This window comes from Aegilops tauschii, chromosome 5 (genome assembly GCF_002575655.3).
Source record: "Aegilops tauschii subsp. strangulata cultivar AL8/78 chromosome 5, Aet v6.0, whole genome shotgun sequence".
Taxonomy (NCBI): Eukaryota; Viridiplantae; Streptophyta; class Magnoliopsida; order Poales; family Poaceae; genus Aegilops; species Aegilops tauschii.
The window spans coordinates 533978539-533998293 of record NC_053039.3 but is presented as its reverse complement, the minus strand read 5'-3'; the positions used below and the strand labels follow the sequence as shown (position 1 = coordinate 533998293).

Genomic DNA, 19755 nt, shown 5'->3' with positions numbered 1-19755 from the left:
TGTACTCAGTGATCTCAAAGAAGGCTCCAAGAACCCCCGAGGTCAAGAATACGAAGTTAAGGTAGCGCACAGGTGTTCTAACATGGAGAAAACTTAAACCTATAATTCTAGAAGACAACTCCCGATTTCATATTTTGGGTAACTGAGGAACAAGATTTCAATGAAACCTTACTGGAACATTTTTTTGTTTAGTTAGAGACAACAAATCTAATGCAAGTGCCAATTATTGCCATTATTTCCTTAATTAATATGTTTACATATTAAAACATGAGCAATATGACAATAAATAAGCATTCAACACTGATGAACACAGATACACAATAATAATGCAAGTTAACTAAGCATGACATCATTGCCCTACTCTTGTTTACTGGCGCCTGGCACGTTGCATGTTGTCAAGCATAGTTTCCAAGTTCAGGAGGGTGGGCTGCTTGCAATTGATGCACATAGGGAAGTCCTCCCTATGCACAAAAACATGCATATAGCATCGTGGGCAGCCCCCATGCATCAACTTGACGGGGCTGTTATCGGATGATACACATGAACTAGGAGATGACGATCCGGTGCTTTCATCCTGAATGTTTTCCATCTCAAACCTATCACCCTCAGCTACTGCTATCGGCAAGTGGTCCAACCTACAAATTAGTAGGAAGAAAAATATGAATGGTTACCTAGATAACTTTTCACAATGCAAGATGAAGAACACATAGAATTAAGGAATGTTCACCTGAATGTTGAGTAGATAGAAGAGGATAGGCGTGCGTTCTTTGGTTGTATCGCCTCCAAGGGGTTATTTATATAGAGATGTAGATGGGGAGAACTAAATGCCATTTATTTCATTCATAATCAAACAAGATAAGGACCTCTTCATTACACAATGCTCCATTTCGCTGGTCAAACCTATTTACTTGCTCCATAAATGTTGTTCATTTATTTCTCCGTCAACACCCATTTCTTTTGCTTTGAATTTACATAGAGAAATCTTTCTCCCATTCCCTTAATTCGGGAATAGTCAATTGTGATTGAATGACGATGGGAATGTATGGCGGTTCTCATTAGTAAATTTGCACAGGGGAGAAATTCACTCTTGAAAAGAGGGACACTTTTAAATAGGTAAAGCCGAGACGACGTAATTATTGAGTTTAGAGGTGCTTTGCTGGAAGCTAATCAATGAATTATGTAGGAAATATCTTTAGATGTTCCAGCTTCATGCAGTAGTTAGCATGATTGTACATTAGTGAAAAATCTACAACTATGATCAGCTTGTAGAGGTTTTTTCACATCGATTACATCAATTAACAATAGTAACTAGAAGCATGGTGGATATTTTGTTAGTAGGTATCTTTCTTTTATTTGTGATAACGTGATTCATATATTTGTAATAAGGTGTACTTTTTATAGCATCATTCTATGGGATTTGCAAGCACATAGTTTTGGATTCAAGAAATTTGCAAATATTTCATAGTCTTTAGTTTTATTAGAATCATTCTCATAAGGCATGTATTTCTGAATCAAAGGTTATCTTTATTTGCAACTTTATTTTTCTTACCTTGGATCTTACTGTGTGGAGTCTCCTCTTCAAAGTTATCTTTGTCTATTTGAGCATGTTGTTGTTTTTTGTGGGGGTAAAGAGAGTTTTATTCTTAAATTATTGGGTTACAGTCGCAAGGAACTAAATCCTCCATACATGGGGGTTGGGCATGTGGCCATGATTTCTACTACACAGCTTATTCTTGTAGACTCGTGTTGGGCCTCCAAGCGTAGAGTTTTGTAGGACAGTATCAATTTTCCCTCAAGTGGATGACCTAAGGTTTATCAATCCGTGGGAGGCTTAGGATGAAGATGGTCTCTCTCAAACAAACCTGCAACCAAATACAAGAAATCTCTTGTGTCCCCAACACACCCAATATAATGGCAAATTGTATAGGTGCGCTAGTTTGGCGAAGAGATGGTGATACAAGTGTAGTATGGATAGTAGATAGGTTTTTGTGATATGAAAATATAAAAACAGCAAGGTAGCAAGTGATAAAATGGTGCATGAACGGTATTGCAATGCTTAGGAACAAGGCCCAGGGTTCATACTTTTGCTAGTGCAATCTCTCAACACTGAAAACATAATTGAATCATATAACAATCCCTCAACAACATGCAACAAAGAATCACTCCAAAGTTATTATCTAGCGAGAACATAAGATGAAATTTTTGTAGGGTACGAAACCACCTCAAAGTTATCCTTTCCGATCAATCTATTGAGCTATTCCTATAAGTGTCACAAACAGCCCTGGAGTTCATACTAAAATAACACCATATGATACACATCAACAAAATCTAATGTCACCTAGATACTCCAATGTCACCACAAGTATCCGTGAATTTATTATTCGATATGCATCAAACAACTTCAGATTCATAATATTCAATCCAACGCAAAGAACTTCAAAGACTACCCCAAGATGTCTACCAAGAAAGTAGAATGAAAATGTACATCAACCCCTATGCATAGATCACCCCAATGTCACCTCGGGAATCCACGAGTTGAGTGCCAAACATATATCAAGTGAATCAATAGAACACCCCATTGTCACCACGGGTACCCATATGCAAGACATACATCAAGTGTTCTCAAATCCATAAAAGTATTCAATCCGATAATAGTGAAACCTCAAGGGTAAAAACTCAATTCATCACAACAAGGTAGGGAGGGAGAAACACTATATGATCCAACTATATTAACAAAGCTCGCGGTACATCAAGATTGTTCCAAATCAAGAACACGAGAGAGGGGGAGAGAGATCAAACAGATACCTACTGGTACATACCCTCAGCCCTGAGGGTGAACTACTCCCTCCTCGTCATGTAGACCGCCAGGATGATAAAGATGCCATCCGGTCATGATTTCCCCCTCCGGCAAGGTGCCGAAAAAGGGTTGTTGATGAGATTGTGGAGGTACATAGGCTTTCGGCGGCGGAGTCAAAGTTCTAGGGTTATTTATGGGGGTTTATCTATTTATAGGATTTTTTAGCGTTGGAATCACACGAAGATGGGCTAAGATGGCCCCACAAGCCACCACGGCAAGCCGACCCCCCTGGGCGCGCCCAGGTGTGTTGTGGCCACATCGTGGCTCTTCTGGTCTTCCCATGAAGCTTCGGGAGTCTCTGTTGTTCCAACAAAAATCATCAAAGAGTTTCATCCCATTCCAAGAACTTTTATTTCTGCACAAAAAAACACCACGATAGTTCTGCTAAAAACAGCGTCGGTCTGGGTTAGTTCCATTCAAATCATACCAAACCATATAGAATTGTATGTCATAAGTAATAGATACGTTGGAGACTGTAAGTGCATCTAGTGCCACCCCTAGTTGGTTTTGGAGTATTGGCGACAAACGTGGTTGAGGGACTAATGTGTTTGTGAGATTCACAGGAGAACACAGGTAGAAGTCCCTATTGATTCGGTTTACCCATCGAAGATGACCCCTTAAAATGCATGAAGACATTGGTGGTTCGCAAAGACATTCGCGTCGAAGATAATGACATGTGAAGACATTCGCTTGAAGACAATGGAGTGTGAAGATATAGTTCTTTTCATAGTTTCATTTTATACTTTCTTGAGTCGTAGGAACCACCGAAATTTTAAGTGGGGTCCAAGTGAACAAAGTCAGAAAACTGACATTATGCTCAACTCAAATCCTAGGTCTTCGAGTGAAGACAATGAGAGAAAATCCTATCCTGAGTTGGATAAGTCAACTTTACTTGTAGCCCAAGTAAAGCTACATGCAACCTTCCACCTCCGGTTCGTCTGTCCGAAAATGCAAACTTCAAGAAAACTTTCCCGGATGTTATCCCCCTTCACCTATATCATGTAGTGCCGCGTTAGAACACCCCTAGCACCGTATATCGTCTTGTCATGCTTAGTAATGCACTTGTTTGCTTTATATTTACTGTTTCTTCCCCATCTTCTTCTCCGGTAGACCTCGAGACCGCTGTTGATGCCACTGTGATCGACTACGTTGACGACGACCCCTCCTCCCCTTTCAGCAGAGCTTCCATGCAAGCAAACCCCTTGATCATTCTGATATCGCCCATTCTATTCTCTCTCATGCTTGCATTAGATTTTACTACTTTAATTGATTACTCCTATTCTGATGCATAGCCTACTTTTGTAACCTGATCTTGTACCTTACCTAATTATCCTAAAACTACTTAGTATAGGTTGGTTAATGATCCATCAGTGACCCCTCACCTTGTCCCCTTTTCCTCGACTTGATGACCGATGACTCGATCAACATGATCAACGTCCGGGGCCTGACACATCACATCACACCCCCTTAATTGCTTGGCTCTACAGAGCTACTATCGAGTGCCGAAGGTGATACCTTATAACGCACTCCTGATGATAACTTTGTAGTGTAGTTATTCGGCCGTGGTCATCGAGGGTTATTCCTCCTTCACCACTCCCGATACGACTCTGTCATGCAACACCTCAAGTGTGAACCTCGAGGGTGATTCCTCATACGTTCACCTTGATGATTACATCAGGTGGATTCCATTGAGGGTGATTCCTCGGGTTTCTCCCCTTGATGTTACGGATCCCCCCTTGATGTTATGGACACATAGTTACCTTTACCTGTAGGCCCCGTGAACTGTTACTGCGGGACTGAAGGGACAGGCGGTACCAATCCAGTTGAGGTGGACCTGAGTTCCCGACAGTCTCTGGTTAGTCGGACCGGCCCTGACGGGTACCCGCGAGTTGACATGAAAGTTGGGCGGGCCCGGAGAGCACCCGCGAGATTATTATGAGGCACGGCCGGGCAGGTAGACCGCCCTGGAGAGAGAGGGTTGGGCCTGGCCCTTGCCGTATTTCCTCGAGACGGGGCGACGGGGTCACATCATCGTGAGTCTCTGCTCGTCTCCGCGAGCTCCCAACACACTAATGATTTGGGTAATTGTTCTGAGTTGGCCACTGGACTTTACGCACTAACCACCACGCGGGAACAGATATGGGCACTCGGCGTCGCAGTATCAGCCAAAGCTTTGTCGGACGTCCAGTTCAGCATTGCGTTGTTGGGGAACGTAGCATGCAATTTCAAAACAATTCATACGCTCACGCAAGATCTATCTAGGAGATGCATAGCAACGAGAGAGGGAGAGTGTGTCCACGTACCCTCATAGACCGAAAGCGGAAGCGTTTGCCAACGCGGTTGATGTAGTCGAACTTCTTCTAGCTCCGACCTATCAAGCACCGAACGGACGACACCTCTGAGTTCTGCACACGCTCAGTGCGATGACGTCCCTCGCCTTCTTGATCCAGCAAGGTGTCCAGGAAGTAGATGAGTTCCGTCAGCACGACGGCCTGTTGACGGTGATGGTGAAGTGATTCTCGCAGGGCTTCGCCATAGCACCACAAAACTATGACCGGGGGTGTAAACTGTGGAGGGGGGCGCCGCACACGGCTAACAATTGTTGGTGTGTGTTCTAGGTGCCCCCTCCCCACATATATATAGGTGTGAGGGGTTGGGGAGCAGCCATGGGACGCCCCAAGTGGGAGGAATCCTACTTGGGGTTCTATCCCAATTCGCCCCCCCCCCCATCCTTATTTCACCGGAGAGGAAAAGGGAAGAGGGAAGGGAGGAAGGAAAGGGGGGCGAACCCCCTCTTCTTTCTCCAATTCGGCCTCCTGCCTATGGGGGGAGCCACCCCTTGTGGTCTGGTGTGCTCCCCTCTTATGGCCCATAAGGCCCGTTATTCCCCCGGGGGGGTTCCGGTAACCCCCCGATACTCCGATAAATACCTGATACTACCTGGAACACTTCCGGTGTCCGAATACTATCAACCTATATATCAATCTTTACCTCTTGACCATTTCGAGACTCCTCGTCATGTCCGTCATCTCATTCGGGACTCCGAACAACATTCGGTCACCAAATCACATAACTCATATAATACTAAATCGTCATCGGACGTTAAGCGTGCGGACCCTACGGGTTCGAGAACTATGTAGACATAACCGAGACACCTCTCCGGTCAATAACCAATAGCGGAACTTGGATGCTCATATTGGATCCTACATATTCTACGAAGATCTTTATTGGTCGAACCGTTATGACAACATACATTATTCCGTTTGTCATCGGTATGTTACTTGCCCGAGATTCGATCGTTGGTATCTTCATACCTAGTTCAATCTCGTTATCGGCAAGTATCTTTACTCGTTCTGTAATACATCATCCCGCAACTAACTCATTAGTCACTTTGCTTGCAAGGCTTCTTATGATGTGCATTACCGAGAGGGCCTAGAGATACCTCTTCGATACTCGTAGTGACAAATCCAAATCTCGATCTATGCCAACAAAACAAACACCTTCAGAGATACCTGTAGAGCATCATTATAATCACCCAGTTATGTTGCGACGTTTGATAGAACACAAGGTATTCCTTCAGTATCCGGGAGTTGCATAATCTCATACTCGAAGGAATATGTATTTGACATGAGGAGAGCAATAGCAATAAAACTGAACGATCAAAATGCTAAGCTAACAAATGGGTCTTGTCCATCACATCATTCTCCTAATGATGTGATCCCGTTATAAAATGACAACTCATGTCCATGGTTAGGAAACCTTAACCATCTTTGATCAACGAGCTAGTCAAGTAGAGGCTCAGTAGGGACACGGTGTTTCTCTATGTATTCACACATGTATTTGGGTTTCCAATCAATACAATTCTAGCATGAATAATAAACATTTGTCATGATATAAGGAAATATAAAATAACAACTTTATTATTGCCTCTAGGGCATATTTCCTTCAAACTCCCACTTGCACTAGAGTCAATAATCTAGATTACATTGTAATGATTCTAACACCCATGGAGTCTTGGTGTTGATCATGTTTTGCTCATGGAAGAGGCTTAGTCAACGGGTCTGCCACATTTAGATCCGTATATATTTTGCAAATCTCTATGTTTCCCTCCTTGACTTGATCACGGATGGAGTTGAAGCGTCTCTTGATGTGTTTGGTTCTTTTGTGAAATTTGGTTTCCTTCACCAAGGCAATTGCTCCAGCATTGTCACAAAAGATTTTCATTGAATCCGATGCACTAGGTATTACACCTAGATCGGATATGAAATCCTTCATCCAGACTCCTTCATTTGATGCTTCCGAAGCAGCTATGTACTCCGCTTCACACGTAGATCCCGCCACGACGCTCTGCTTGGAACTGCACCAACTGACAGCTCCACCATTATATAAATACGTATCCGGTTTGTGACTTAGAGTCATATGGATCAGTGTCAAAACTAGCATTGACGTAACCATTTACGACGAGCTCTTTGTCACCTCCATAGACGAGAAACGTATCCTTAGTACTTTTCAGGTACTTCAGGATGTTCTTGACCGCTGTCCAGTGATCCACTCCTGCATTACTTTGGTACCTCCCTGCTAAACTTATAGCAAGGCACACATCAAGTCTGGTACACAACATAGCATACATGATAGAACCTATGGCTGAGGCAAAGGGAATGCCTTTCATTTTCTCTCTATCTTCTGCAGTGCTCGGGCATTGACTCTGACTCAACTTCACATCTTGTAACACAGGCAAGAACCCTTTCTTTGACTGATCCATTTTGAACTTCTTCAAAACTTTATCAAGGTATGTGCTTTGTGAAAGTCCTATTAAGCGTCTTGATCTATCTCTATAGATCTTGATGCCCAATATATAAGCAGCTTCACCGAGGTCTTTCATTGAAAACCTTTTATTCAAGTATCCTTTTATGCTATCCAGAAATTCTACATCATTTCCAATCAACAATATGTCACCCACATATAATATTAGAAATGCTACAGAGCTCCCACTCACTTTATTGTAAATACAGGCTTCTCCAAAAGTCTGTATAAAACCATATGCTTTGATCACCTCATCAAAGCGTATATTTCAACTCTGAGATGCTTGCACCAGTCCATAAATGGATCGCTGGACCTTACACACTTTGTTAGCACCTTTAGGATTGACAAAACCTTCTGGTTGCATCATTTACAACTCTTCTTTAAGAAATCCATTAAATAATGCAGTTTTGACGTCCATTTGGCTGATTTCATAATCATAAAATGCGGCAAATGCTAACATGATTCGGACAGACTTAAGCATCACTACAGGAGAGAAAGTCTCATCGTAGTCAACTCCTTGAACTTGTCGAAAACCTTTTGCGACAAGTCGAGCTTTGTAGACAGTAACATTACCATCAGCGTCAATCTTCTTCTTGAAGATCCATTTATTTTCTATGGCTCGCCGATCATCGGGCAAGTCAACCAAAGTCCACACTTTGTTCTCATACATGGATCCTATCTCAGATTTCATGGCCTCAAGCCATTTATCGGAATCCAGGCTCATCATCGCCTCTTCATAGTTCATAGGTTCATCATGGTCTAGTAACATGACTTGCAGAACAGGATTACCGTACCACTCTAGTGCGGATCATGCTCTGGTTGACCTATGAGGTTTGGTAGTAACTTGATCTGAAGTTTCATGATCATTATCATTAGCTTCATCTGTAGTTGGTGTAGGCATCACGGAAACGGTTTTCTGTGATGAGCTACTTTCCAATTCGAGAGCAGGTACAATTACCTCATCAAGTTCTACTTTCCTCCCACTCACTTCTTTCGAGAGAAACTCCTTCTCTAGAAAGTTTCCATTCTTGGCAACAAATATATTTCCTTCGGATTTGTGGTAGAAGGATTGTTTCCTTAGGGTACCTATGAAGACGCACTTCTCCGATTTGGGTCCGAGCTTATCAGGCTGAAGCCTTTTCACATAAGTGTCGCAACCCCAAACTTTAAGAAATGATAGCTTAGGTTTCTTGCCAAACCACAGTTCATATGGTGTCACCTCGATGGATTTAGACGGTGCCCTATTTAACGTGAATGCAGCTGTCTCTAATGCATAACCCCAAAACGATAGTGGTAAATCGGTAAGAGACATCTTAGATCGCACCATATCTTATAAAGTACGATTACGACGTTCGGACACACCATTACGCAGTGGTGTTCCAGGTGGCGTGAGTTGTGAAACTATTCCACATTGCTTTAAATGAAGGCCAAACTCGTAACTCAAATATTCGCCTCCGCGATCAGATTGTAGAAATTTTATTTTCTTGTTATGATGATTCTCCACTTTACTCTGAAATTCTTTGAACTTTTCAAATGTTTCAGACTTGTTTTTCATTAAGTAGATATACGCATATCTGGTCAAATCATCTGTGAAGGTCACAAAATAAGGATACCTGCGGCGAGCCTCAACACTCATCGGACCGCATACATCGGTATGTATTATTTCCAATAGGTGATTAGCTCGCTCCATTGTACCGGAGAACAGAGTTTTAGTCGTCTTGCCCATGAGGCATGGTTCGCATGTATCAAATGATTCATAATCAAGTGATTCCAAAAGCCCATCTGCATGGAGTTTCTTCATGCGCTTTACACCAATATGACCTAAAAGGCAGTGCCATGAGTATGTTGCACTATCATTATCAACTTTGCATCTTTTGGCGTCAATATTATGAATATGTGTATGACCACAATCGAGATTCAACAAAAATAGACCACTCTTCAAGGGTGCATGACCATAAAAGATATTACTCATATAAATGGAATAACCATTATTCTCTGATTTAAATGAATAACCGTCTCGCATTAAACAAGATCCAGATATAATGTTCATGCTCAACGCTGGCACCAAATAACAATTATTCAAGTCAAAAAGTAATCCCGAAGGTAGATGTACAGGTAGCGTGCCAATGACGATCACGACCTTGGAACCATTCCCGGCGCGCATCATCACCTCGTCCTTAGCCAATCTTTGTTTAATCCGTAGCCTCTGTTTTGAGTTACAAATATGAGCAACTGAACCAGTATCAAATACTCAGGTGCTACTACGAGCATTAGTAAGGTACACATCAATAACATGTATATCAAATATACCTTTGTTCACTTTGCCATCCTTCTTATCCGCCAAATACTTGGGGCAGTTCCGCTTCTAGTGACCAGTCCCTTTGCAGTAGAAGCACTCAGTTTCAGGCTTGGGTACAGCTTTGGGCTTCTTCGCAGGAGTGGCAACTTGCTTGCCATTCTTCTTGAAGTTCCCCTTCTCTCCCTTGCCCTTTTTATTGAAACTAGTGGTCTTGTTAACCATCAAAACTTGATGATCCTTCTTGATTTCTACCTCCGCAGCTTTGAGCATTGTGAAGAGCTCGGGAATTGTCTTATCCATCCCTTGCATATTATAGTTCATCACGAAGCCTTTGTAGCTTGGTGGCAGTGATTGAAGAACTCTGTCAATAACACTATCATCTGGAAGATTAACTCCCAGCTGAGTCAAGTGATTATGATAGCCAGACATTTTGAGTATGTGTTCACTGACAAAACTGTTCTCCTCCATCTTGCAGCTATAGAACTTGTTGGAGACTTCATATCTCTCAACTCGGCCATTTGCTTGAAATATTAACTTCAACTCCTGGAACATCACATATGGTCCATGACGTTCAAAATGTCTTTGATGTCCCAACTCTAAGCTGTAAAGCATGGTAAACTGAACTATCGAGTAGTCATCAGATCGAGCTTGCCAGACGTTCATAACATCAGCATCTGCTCCTGCAGCAGGCCTTTGACCAAGCGGTGCATCAAGGACATAATTCTTCTGAGCAATGAGGATACTCCTCAAGTTAGGGACCCAGTCCGTGTAGTTGCTACCATCATCTTTCAACTTAGCTTTCTCTAGGAATGCATTATAATTCAAGGGAACGGTAGCACGGGCCATTGATCTACAACATAGATATGCACAAACTATCAGGACTAAGTTCATGATAAATTAAGTTCAATTAATCATATTACTTAAGAACTCCCACGTAGATAGACATCCCTCAAGTCATCTAAATGATACGTGATCCAAATCAACTGAACCATGTCCGATCATCACGTGAGATGGAGTAGTCATCAATGGTGAACATCTCTATGTTGATCATATCTACTATATGATTCGCGTTCGAACTTTCGGTCTCCAGTGTTCCGAGGCCATGTATGTACATGTTAGGCTCATCAAGTTTAACCCGAGTATTCCGCATGTGCAAAACTGTCTTGCACCCGTTGTATGTGAATGTAGAGTCTATCACACCCGATCATCACGTGGTGTCTCAACATGACGAACTTCCGCAACGGTGCATACTCAGGGAGAACACTTATACCTTGAAATTTTAGTTAAGGGATCTTATAATGCTACCGCCGTGCTAAGCAAAATAAGATGCATAAAAGATAAACATCACATGCAATCAAAATATCTGACATGATATGGCCATCATCACCTTGTGCTTCTGATCTCCATCTCCAAAGCATCGTCATGATCTCCATTGTCACCGGCTCGACACTTTAGTCTCCATCGTAGCATCATGGTCGTCTCGCCAACTATTGCTTCTACAACTATCGCTGACGCATAGTGATAAAGTAAAGCAATTACATGGCGTTTGCATTTCATATAATAAAGAGACAACCATAAGGCTCCTGCCGGTTGCCGATAACTTTTACAAAACATGATCATCTCATACAACAACGTATATCACATCATGTCTTGACCATATCACATCATAGCATGCCCTGCAAAACCAAGTTAGACGCCCTCTACTTTGTTGTTGCAAGTTTTACGAGGCTGCTACGGGCTTCTAGCAAAAACCGTTCTTACCTACGCATCAAAACCGCAGCGGTGATTTATCAAGTTTGCTATTTTAACCTTCAACAAGGACCGGCCGCAGTCAAATTCGATTCAACTAAAGTAGGAGAAACAGACACCCGTCAGCCACCTTTATGCAAAACTAGTTGCATGTCTATCAGTGGAACCGGTCTCATGAACGTGGTCATGTAAGGTTGGTCTGGGCCGCATCATCCAACAATACTGCCAAATCAAAATAAGACATTGGTGGTAAGCAGTATGACAATCACCGCCCACAACTCTTTGTGTTCTACTCGTGCATATCATCTATACATAGACCTGGCTCGGATGCCACTGTTGGGGAACGTAGCATGCAATTTAAAAAAAAATCATACGCTCGCGCAAGATCTATCTAGGAGATGCATAGCAACGAGAGGGGGAAAGTGTGTCCACCTACCCTCGTAGACCGAAAGCGGAAGCGTTTGACAACGTGGTTGATGTAGTCGAACTTCTTCTAGCTCCGACCGATCAAGCACCGAACGTACGACACCTTTGAGTTTTGCACACGTTCAGCACGATGATGTCCCTCGCCTTCTTGATCCAGCAATGTGTCGAGGAAGTATATGAGTTCCATCAGCACGATGGCATGGTGACGGTGATGGTGAAGTGATTCTCGCAGGGTTTCGCCTAAGCACCGCAAAACTATGACCGGGGGGTGTAAACTGTGGAGGGGGTGCCGCACAAACAATTGTTGGTGTGTGGTCTAGGTGCCCCATCCCCACGTATATATAGGTGGGAGGGGGAGGGGAGCAGCCATGGGGCAACCCAAGTAGGAGAAATCCTACTTGGGGTCCTATCCCAATTCGCCCCCCCCCCTTCCTTATTTCACCTAAGAGGAAAAGGGAAGAGGGAAGGGAGGAAGGAAAGGGGGGCAAACCCCCTCTTCCTTCTCCAATTCAGCCTCCTGCCTAAGGGGGGGGGTGCGCCACCCCTTTTGGGCTGGTGTGCTCCCGTCTTATGGCCCATAAGGGCATTATTCCCCCCGGGGGTTCCGATAACCCCCGGGTACTTCGATAAATACCCGGAACACTTCCGGTGTCCGGATACTATCATCCTATATATCAATATTTACCTCTTGACCATTTCTAGACTCCTCGTCATGTCCGTGATCTCATCCGGTACTCCGAACAACATTCGGTCACCAAATCACATAACTCATATAATACTAATCGTCATGCAACGTTAAGCGTGCGGACCCTACGGGTTCGAGAACTATGTAGACATGACCGAGACACCTCTCCAGTCAATAACCAATGGCGGAACCTGGATGCTCATATTGGCTCCTACATATTCTATGAAGATATTTATTGGTTGAACCGTTATGACAACATACGTTATTCCCTTTGTCATCGGTATGTTACTTGCCCGAGATTCGATCGTCGGTATCTTCATACCTAGTTCAATCTCGTTACCGCCAAGTCTCTTTACGCATTCCGCAATACATCATCATGCAACTAACTGATTAGTCACTTTGCTTGCAAGGCTTCTTAAGATGTGCATTACCGAGAGGGCCCAGAGATACCTCTCCAATACTCGGAGTGACAAATCCTAATCTCGATCTATGCCAACCCAACAAACACCTTCGGAGATACCTGTAGAGCATCTTTATAATCACCCAATTACGTTGTGACGTTTGATAGCACACAAGGTATTCCTCCGGTATCCCGGAGTTGCATAATCTCATAGTCGAAGGAATATGTATTTGAGATGAAGAAAGCAATAGCAATAAAACTGAACGATCAAAATGCTAAGCTAACGAATGGGTCTTGTACATCACATCATTCTCCTAATGATGTGATCCCGTTATCAAATGACAACTCATGTCCATGGTTAGGAGACCTTAACCATATTTTATCAACGAGCTAGTCAAGTAGAGGCTCACTAGGGACACGGTGTTTGTCTATGTATTTGTCGTTGTCAAAACCGGTGGATCTCGGGTAGGGGGTCCCGAACTGTGCATCTAGGATCGATGGTAACAGGAGACGGGGGACACGATGTTTACCCAGGTTCGGGCCATCTCTATGGAGGTAATACCCTACTTCCTGCTTGATTGATCTTGATGAATATGAGTGTTACAAGAGTTGATCTACCACGAGATCGTGATGGCTAAACCCTAGAAGTCTAGCCTATGTGATTATGGTAATGAGTCTGTCCCTATCCGGACTATGCTCTCCGGTTTATATAGGCACCAGAGAGATCTAGGGTTACATGGAGTCGGTTACATAAGAGGGAATCTTCATAGTCGGTCACCAAGCTTGCCTTCCACGCCAAGTAGAGTCCAATCCGGACACAGGTACAATCTTCGGCCTTCATGTCTTCACAGCCCATCAGTCCGGCCCAACGAATAACAGGCCGGACGCCCGAGGACCCCTTAGTCCAGGATTCCCCCAGTAGAATGTGAGAGCTTTGATATACGTACGATTTGATCATTCTGCCCTAGGCGGTTTGATCAATTTGCGTTCTCCCCTTCTGTTGGAGCCTCTGGTGGGATCCTCGTTGTTTCGAACTCCTCGATCTTTCATGGTCAGCTTGTGGATATTCAGAGGTTTGGTGTTATTGTCTCTTTCCAGTCGTTGCAGAATTCTGAAAAATGGACCCTAACCTCTGTCTATGGGCCATGTGCGGGCCAGCCTAGGGATGATTTTGTTAGTTGGCTTTATCACCTACAAATCCCCCCGGATGAAAATTGGCTCTTGTTGGGGGACTTCAATTTCATCAGATCTTTGGAGAACCGAAACCTTCCGGGTGGTGATACCAATGATATCTTTCTATTCAACGAAATAATTGGTCACCTGGGTCTTTTGGAACTGCCCTTGAAGGGCCGGAGCTTTACCTGGTCTAATATGCAGCAGAACCCCCTGCTTGAGCAACTCGACTGGTTCTTCACTACTGCTGATTGGATTTCACACTACCCAAACACTGTGGTTACACCACTAGCCAGAACTTCCTCCGATCACGTGCCTTGTGTGGTGTCCATTGACACTACCATTCCTGCGGATATTGTAACATCGTGCCTTACATATATGAGCACCTCGTATATGGCGTATTGTAACATCGTGCCTTACATATTCTGATCTAAAAAAGATCCTTCGTGTAACACGGAGAATCACTAAGGATTCCAAGAAGTCGTCAAGTGGTTGACCAGCTCACGCCGCATCATGACAGTCAGTTTTCGGCTTTCTCTACTAAGGTGCTCATCCGGTTTAGACCAGGGCACAATCGCAGTAGTTCTCCCTTTACTACCCTAGCCGATAGAGCGGAACGTAGGGTAGCAAGCACAGGAGCCGGGCAACCCAACTATTGACCCAAGACAATGATTCGGAGCTGATGCATATAAGGCCAAACTTGCGATGTCGAAGTACGTTGTAGAGCTTTTCGGGCTTTTGCTGGCAACTCATTTGTTCCCATACCGAGCCCCTGGCAGGTTATGCCGAGGTGCCTCTATAAAGTAGCCGTTAAGGCCGTACTCAGAGTATGAAAGATTAAGTCGAATGAAGTTTACTGGGAGCGGAGCAATATGCCAATGATAAATTCATATATAGAAACCACCAACCCGGCTATTTGACATGCTCGGGGTCGGGGATGGAGGTAAAAGGGCATAGTACAGGCTCGAAATATAGAGTGCGGTCTACAAAAAGTGATTTTGGACCTCCTGTCGCACGTCTGTGCCGCCCGTCCTCGGGGAGGGGGATCCTTAATGGGAGTAGCCCCTTAGGTGAGTGTACGGATCCGAACTCCGATGGAGCCCGTTGTAGATGCTATCCTTTTCGTCACCTATTTTTTAAGAGATAATAAAGAAAGAAAGACAAAAAACAGATAAAAACGTTACGAGAATGCTCGCAGGGTTGTCCTTATTGTGCTTCCGTCGACGCCCATGGTATCTTGAGTGTGTAGTGATGTACGCGCGGTGTGAATCTTGCCGGAATAAGAGGTGGGCAGCGGAAGCCGAACTGCTATTTCCGTTCCGGGAGTGGTCGAACTTCGGGAGGAAACTTTTTCTGGCCCCTGGTACTTGGCCGGTGAGCCGCTCCGTCACCCTTATCGCCTGGCAGCCTCCTCCCCTTGTGTTCGGCGTTGAGCTTGCCTGCCTGCTTGAAGACCCAACAGTTTCTGTTGGTATGATTAGCTGGCTTATCAGGATGGCCGTGAATCTGGCAAGGTCGGTCCAGTATCCTGTCAAGGGTGGATGGCCCGTCTTGGTTTGCCTTCAGTGGCTTGTTCCGTTGACCGGTGTTCGGATTGTTGAATCCGGCGTTGACCACTGTGTCGCGTGATCTATCATTGTTATTGCAACTGTTGTGTTTGGTTCATCGTGGCTTGCCGTTGCCGTCACGGATTTCGGAGGTGCCCGGGTCGCTGGCGTTGTTGCTTTTACGAGCAAGCCAGTTGTCCTCTCCCGCGCAAAAGCGAGTCATGAGAGCGGTGAGTGCTGTCATGGATTTGGGTCCTTCCTGGGCGAGGTGACGTGCGAGCCATTCATCCCGGACACTATGTTTGAAGGCCGCAAGGGCTTCCGCATCCGGACAGTCGACAATTTGGTTCTTTTTGACTAAGAACCTAGTCCAGAGCTCCCTGGCTGATTCGCCGGGATGCTGGACAATATGACTTAAGTCATCAGCATATGGTGGCCGGGCATATGTTCCTTGGAAGTTGTCTCGAAAGGCGCATTCCAAATCTTCCCAGTTGCCAATAGAATTTTCTGGCAAACTGTTTAGCCAGTACCGAGCTGGCCCTTTAAGCTTGAGAGGTAGGTATTTAATGGCATGAAGGTCGTCTCCGCGAGCCATGTGAATATGGAGGAGGTAATCCTCAATCCATACCGCGGGATCTGTTGGTCCATCGTACGATTCGATGTTAATGGGTTTAAACCCGTCTGGAAATTCATGCTCCATTACCTCATCAGTGAGGCAGAGAGGGTGTGCGGCTCCTCTATGTTGGGCCACACTATGAAGCACCTCCGGCGGACTCCGTTTACGGTGCTCGGACCGGGCGTGGGTGGCTCTGTTGTGTCCGAATAGGTAACCCTCATCGCCGGTCGGTGCATGTCCCCGCGATCTGTATATCGATTTGTGTGTCCTGTTCTACCCTCCAGGTCTTGTTGGATGTCGCGAGTGTTCCCCCGAGCTGTTTTGTTCTTGTGTTGACAGCCTGATGGGTTGGTATGGTCCTCTGCTTGGGCTGCTGCTTTGTCCGAACCAAGTTGTGGTCGTCCAACCGCGTTGTTCGATGGTGGTGTGGGCTCCAACGCCCTGCCATCGTATTGAGGGAGCCACCTGCTCTTGGGGTGGCTTTCGTCTGGGCCGCTAAGGTCGCATTCTTCGGCGGCCAGGACTTCGGTCCATCTATCATTGAGCAGATCTTGGCTTGCTTGAAGCTGCAGCTGCTTCTTCCTTAGGCTCCTTGCAGTGGCTATAAGCCGGCGTTTAAAGCGCTCCTGCTCGAGAGGCTCCTTAGGCACGATAAAATCCTCGTTGCCAAGGCTCTCCTCATCCTCGGAGGGTGGGAGGTAATTACTATCCTCCGAGTCTCCATATGTGGCCTGTCCATCAAGGCTGTCTTGCCCGCTTTCCTGTTCCTCCTGTTCGGATTCTACCTCAACAGGGTCTTCATTGTCCGGAGTGTTTTTTCTTGGGCGATGTGACTTAGGGAGGCGCCGTGGGCGCCAGTGTTCGGACTGTGTACCAGGAGGTTTATCCTCGACTGGGTCCTCCTTGTCATCGTCAAGGGCGTCGTCAGGTGTGTCTATCATACACACGTCATACCATGAAGTGGCCATCCCGTGTCTAGCGGGTAGTAAGCTCTGGCCCTGCCCCGTACCGTCGACGTTTTCGGAGTGGGGGTCAGGCGTGTTGGTTGGATCTTCAACAGTGGCTATGAAGTGGGTGGCGGGTGGGAAGCAAAATTCTCCATCATCCGCCGTAAGTTCGAACCGAACATAGTTCGGCGACGAGTCATCCGCCAGGGATAGGTTTTTTAGTGAGTTTAGTAGGTCGCCCATGGCGAGTGTTGGAAGACATCTGCGGCGCTGAACTCGAAAATCGATAACCGATCAAGCTCGGTGTTCATAGGCGCGCGCGGTTCGGAACTCGCAGCCGGACACGAGTCTGGCATTCCGTTATCACAGATGTTGCATGAGGCTGAGTCTGTGTTCGGCTCCAATGCCGCAGACTCTGTGGCCTCGGATGGCGCAATCTGCTTCGGCCTTAAGGTCGTTGCAGCAACAGGAACCATCTCCTGGATGCGATCCGGTGACAGATTTAGGTTATGTTCATCGGGGCGGGCGATCGCCGCGGTCTCAAATCCGGTGAAAATCAAATCTTCACGGATGTCCGCGACGTAATTCAAGCTTCCGAATCTGACCTGATGGCCAGGGGCGTAGCTATCGATCTGCTCCAGATGGCCAAGGGAGTTGGCCCGCAGTACGAAGCCGCGTAATACGAAGATCTGTCCGGGGAGGAAGGTTCCTCCTTGGACGGAGTCATTGCCGACGATTGAAGGGGCCATCGAACCTTTCGTCGACGACACAGTGGAACTCTCAATGAAAGCACCAATGTCGGTGTCAAAACCGGCGGATCTCGGGTAGGGGGTCCCGAACTGTGCGTCTAGGACCGATGGTAACAGGAGACGGGGGACACGATGTTACCCCAGGTTCGGGCCCTCTCTATGGAGGTAATACCCTACTTCCTGCTTGATTGATCTTGATGAATATGAGTGTTATAAGAGTTGATCTACCACGAGATCGTGATGGCTAAACCCTAGAAGTCTAGCCTATGTGAATATGGTAATGAGTCTGTCCCTATCCGGACTATGCTCTCCGGTTTATATAGGCACCGGAGAGATCTAGGGTTACATGGAGTCGGTTACATAAGAGGGAATCTTCATAGTCGGTCGCCAAGCTTGCCTTCCACGCCAAGTAGAGTCCAATCCGGACACGGGTACAATCTTCGGCCTTCATGTCTTCACAGCCCATCAGTCCGGCCCAACGAATAACAGGCCGGACGCCCGAGGACCCCTTAGTCCAGGACTCCCTCAGTATTCACACATGTATTTGGGTTTCCGATCAATATAATTCTAGCATGAATAATAAACATTTATCATGATATAAGGAAATATAAAACAACAACTTTATTATTGCCTCTAGGGCATATTTCCTTCATGCGGCACGGCCTAGTCGGCGCCCCAGAGGTGGTGGCCTGGATCACCCTGCACGCAACGACCCGGAGTGCAACGGGCGATGGGCCCAAGACCCCGGAGTGCTTAGGATGTAGACCGGCGGGGACCTCTCTACTAAGCCTAGGTAGGGTTGCGACGTGTTGATCTTCCGAGGCCAGGCATTGACCCAGAAAAGTGTGTCCGGCCAGAGTAATCAAGCGTGTAGGGTAATGTGTTGCACCCCTGCAGGGAAGTTATCTATTCGAATAACCGTGTCCATGGTAATGGATGCTCAGGATTGCTTTCTCGCAGGCAGTCGAGGAAGGATCTCGGGGCATTAATGCTACAACATGCTTGTTATTTATAAACTGCTATTATATAATGTTCTAAATGCTGCAAGATGCTTGGAGCTGCCTGAAGATGCTAGTCTTCGATAGGCTAGGCCTTCCCTCTATTCTAGCATTCTGCAGTTCAGTCCACGTATACAACCCTTCCATTTGATACTGATGCATACTTAGTATAGATCTGATGTTTGCGAGTACTTTGGATGAGTACTCACGGTTGCTTTGCTACCTCCTTCCCCCCTTCTTTCTTCTTTCCGGTTGTTGCAACCAAATGGTGGATCCAAGGAGCCAGATGCCACCCCCGTCGACTACTACTACTACTACTACTACTACTACTACTACTACTACTACTACTACTACTACTACTACTACTACTACTACTACTACCACCCCCGAGGGTGCCTACTTCTACGTGGAGACCGCCGACGACCAGGAGTAGTTAGGAGGTCCCAGGCAGGAGGTCTTGCCTCTTCGATCGTTGTTGGTTTTGTTTTTGCCTTCTTAAGGCATCC

The 19755-nt window shown here is 45.6% G+C and overlaps 1 long non-coding RNA gene across 1 annotated transcript; it reads right to left on the bottom strand.

Moving 5' to 3' along the window:
• Positions 1-208: 208 nt before the first annotated feature.
• LOC123493912 (uncharacterized) lies at positions 209-817 on the bottom strand. The gene is made up of 2 exons (XR_006663330.1): positions 728-817; positions 209-635 (listed from the first exon to the last, which is right to left on the bottom strand). It is a non-coding gene; the product is annotated as an uncharacterized lncRNA (long non-coding RNA).
• Positions 818-19755: the final 18938 nt, after the last annotated feature.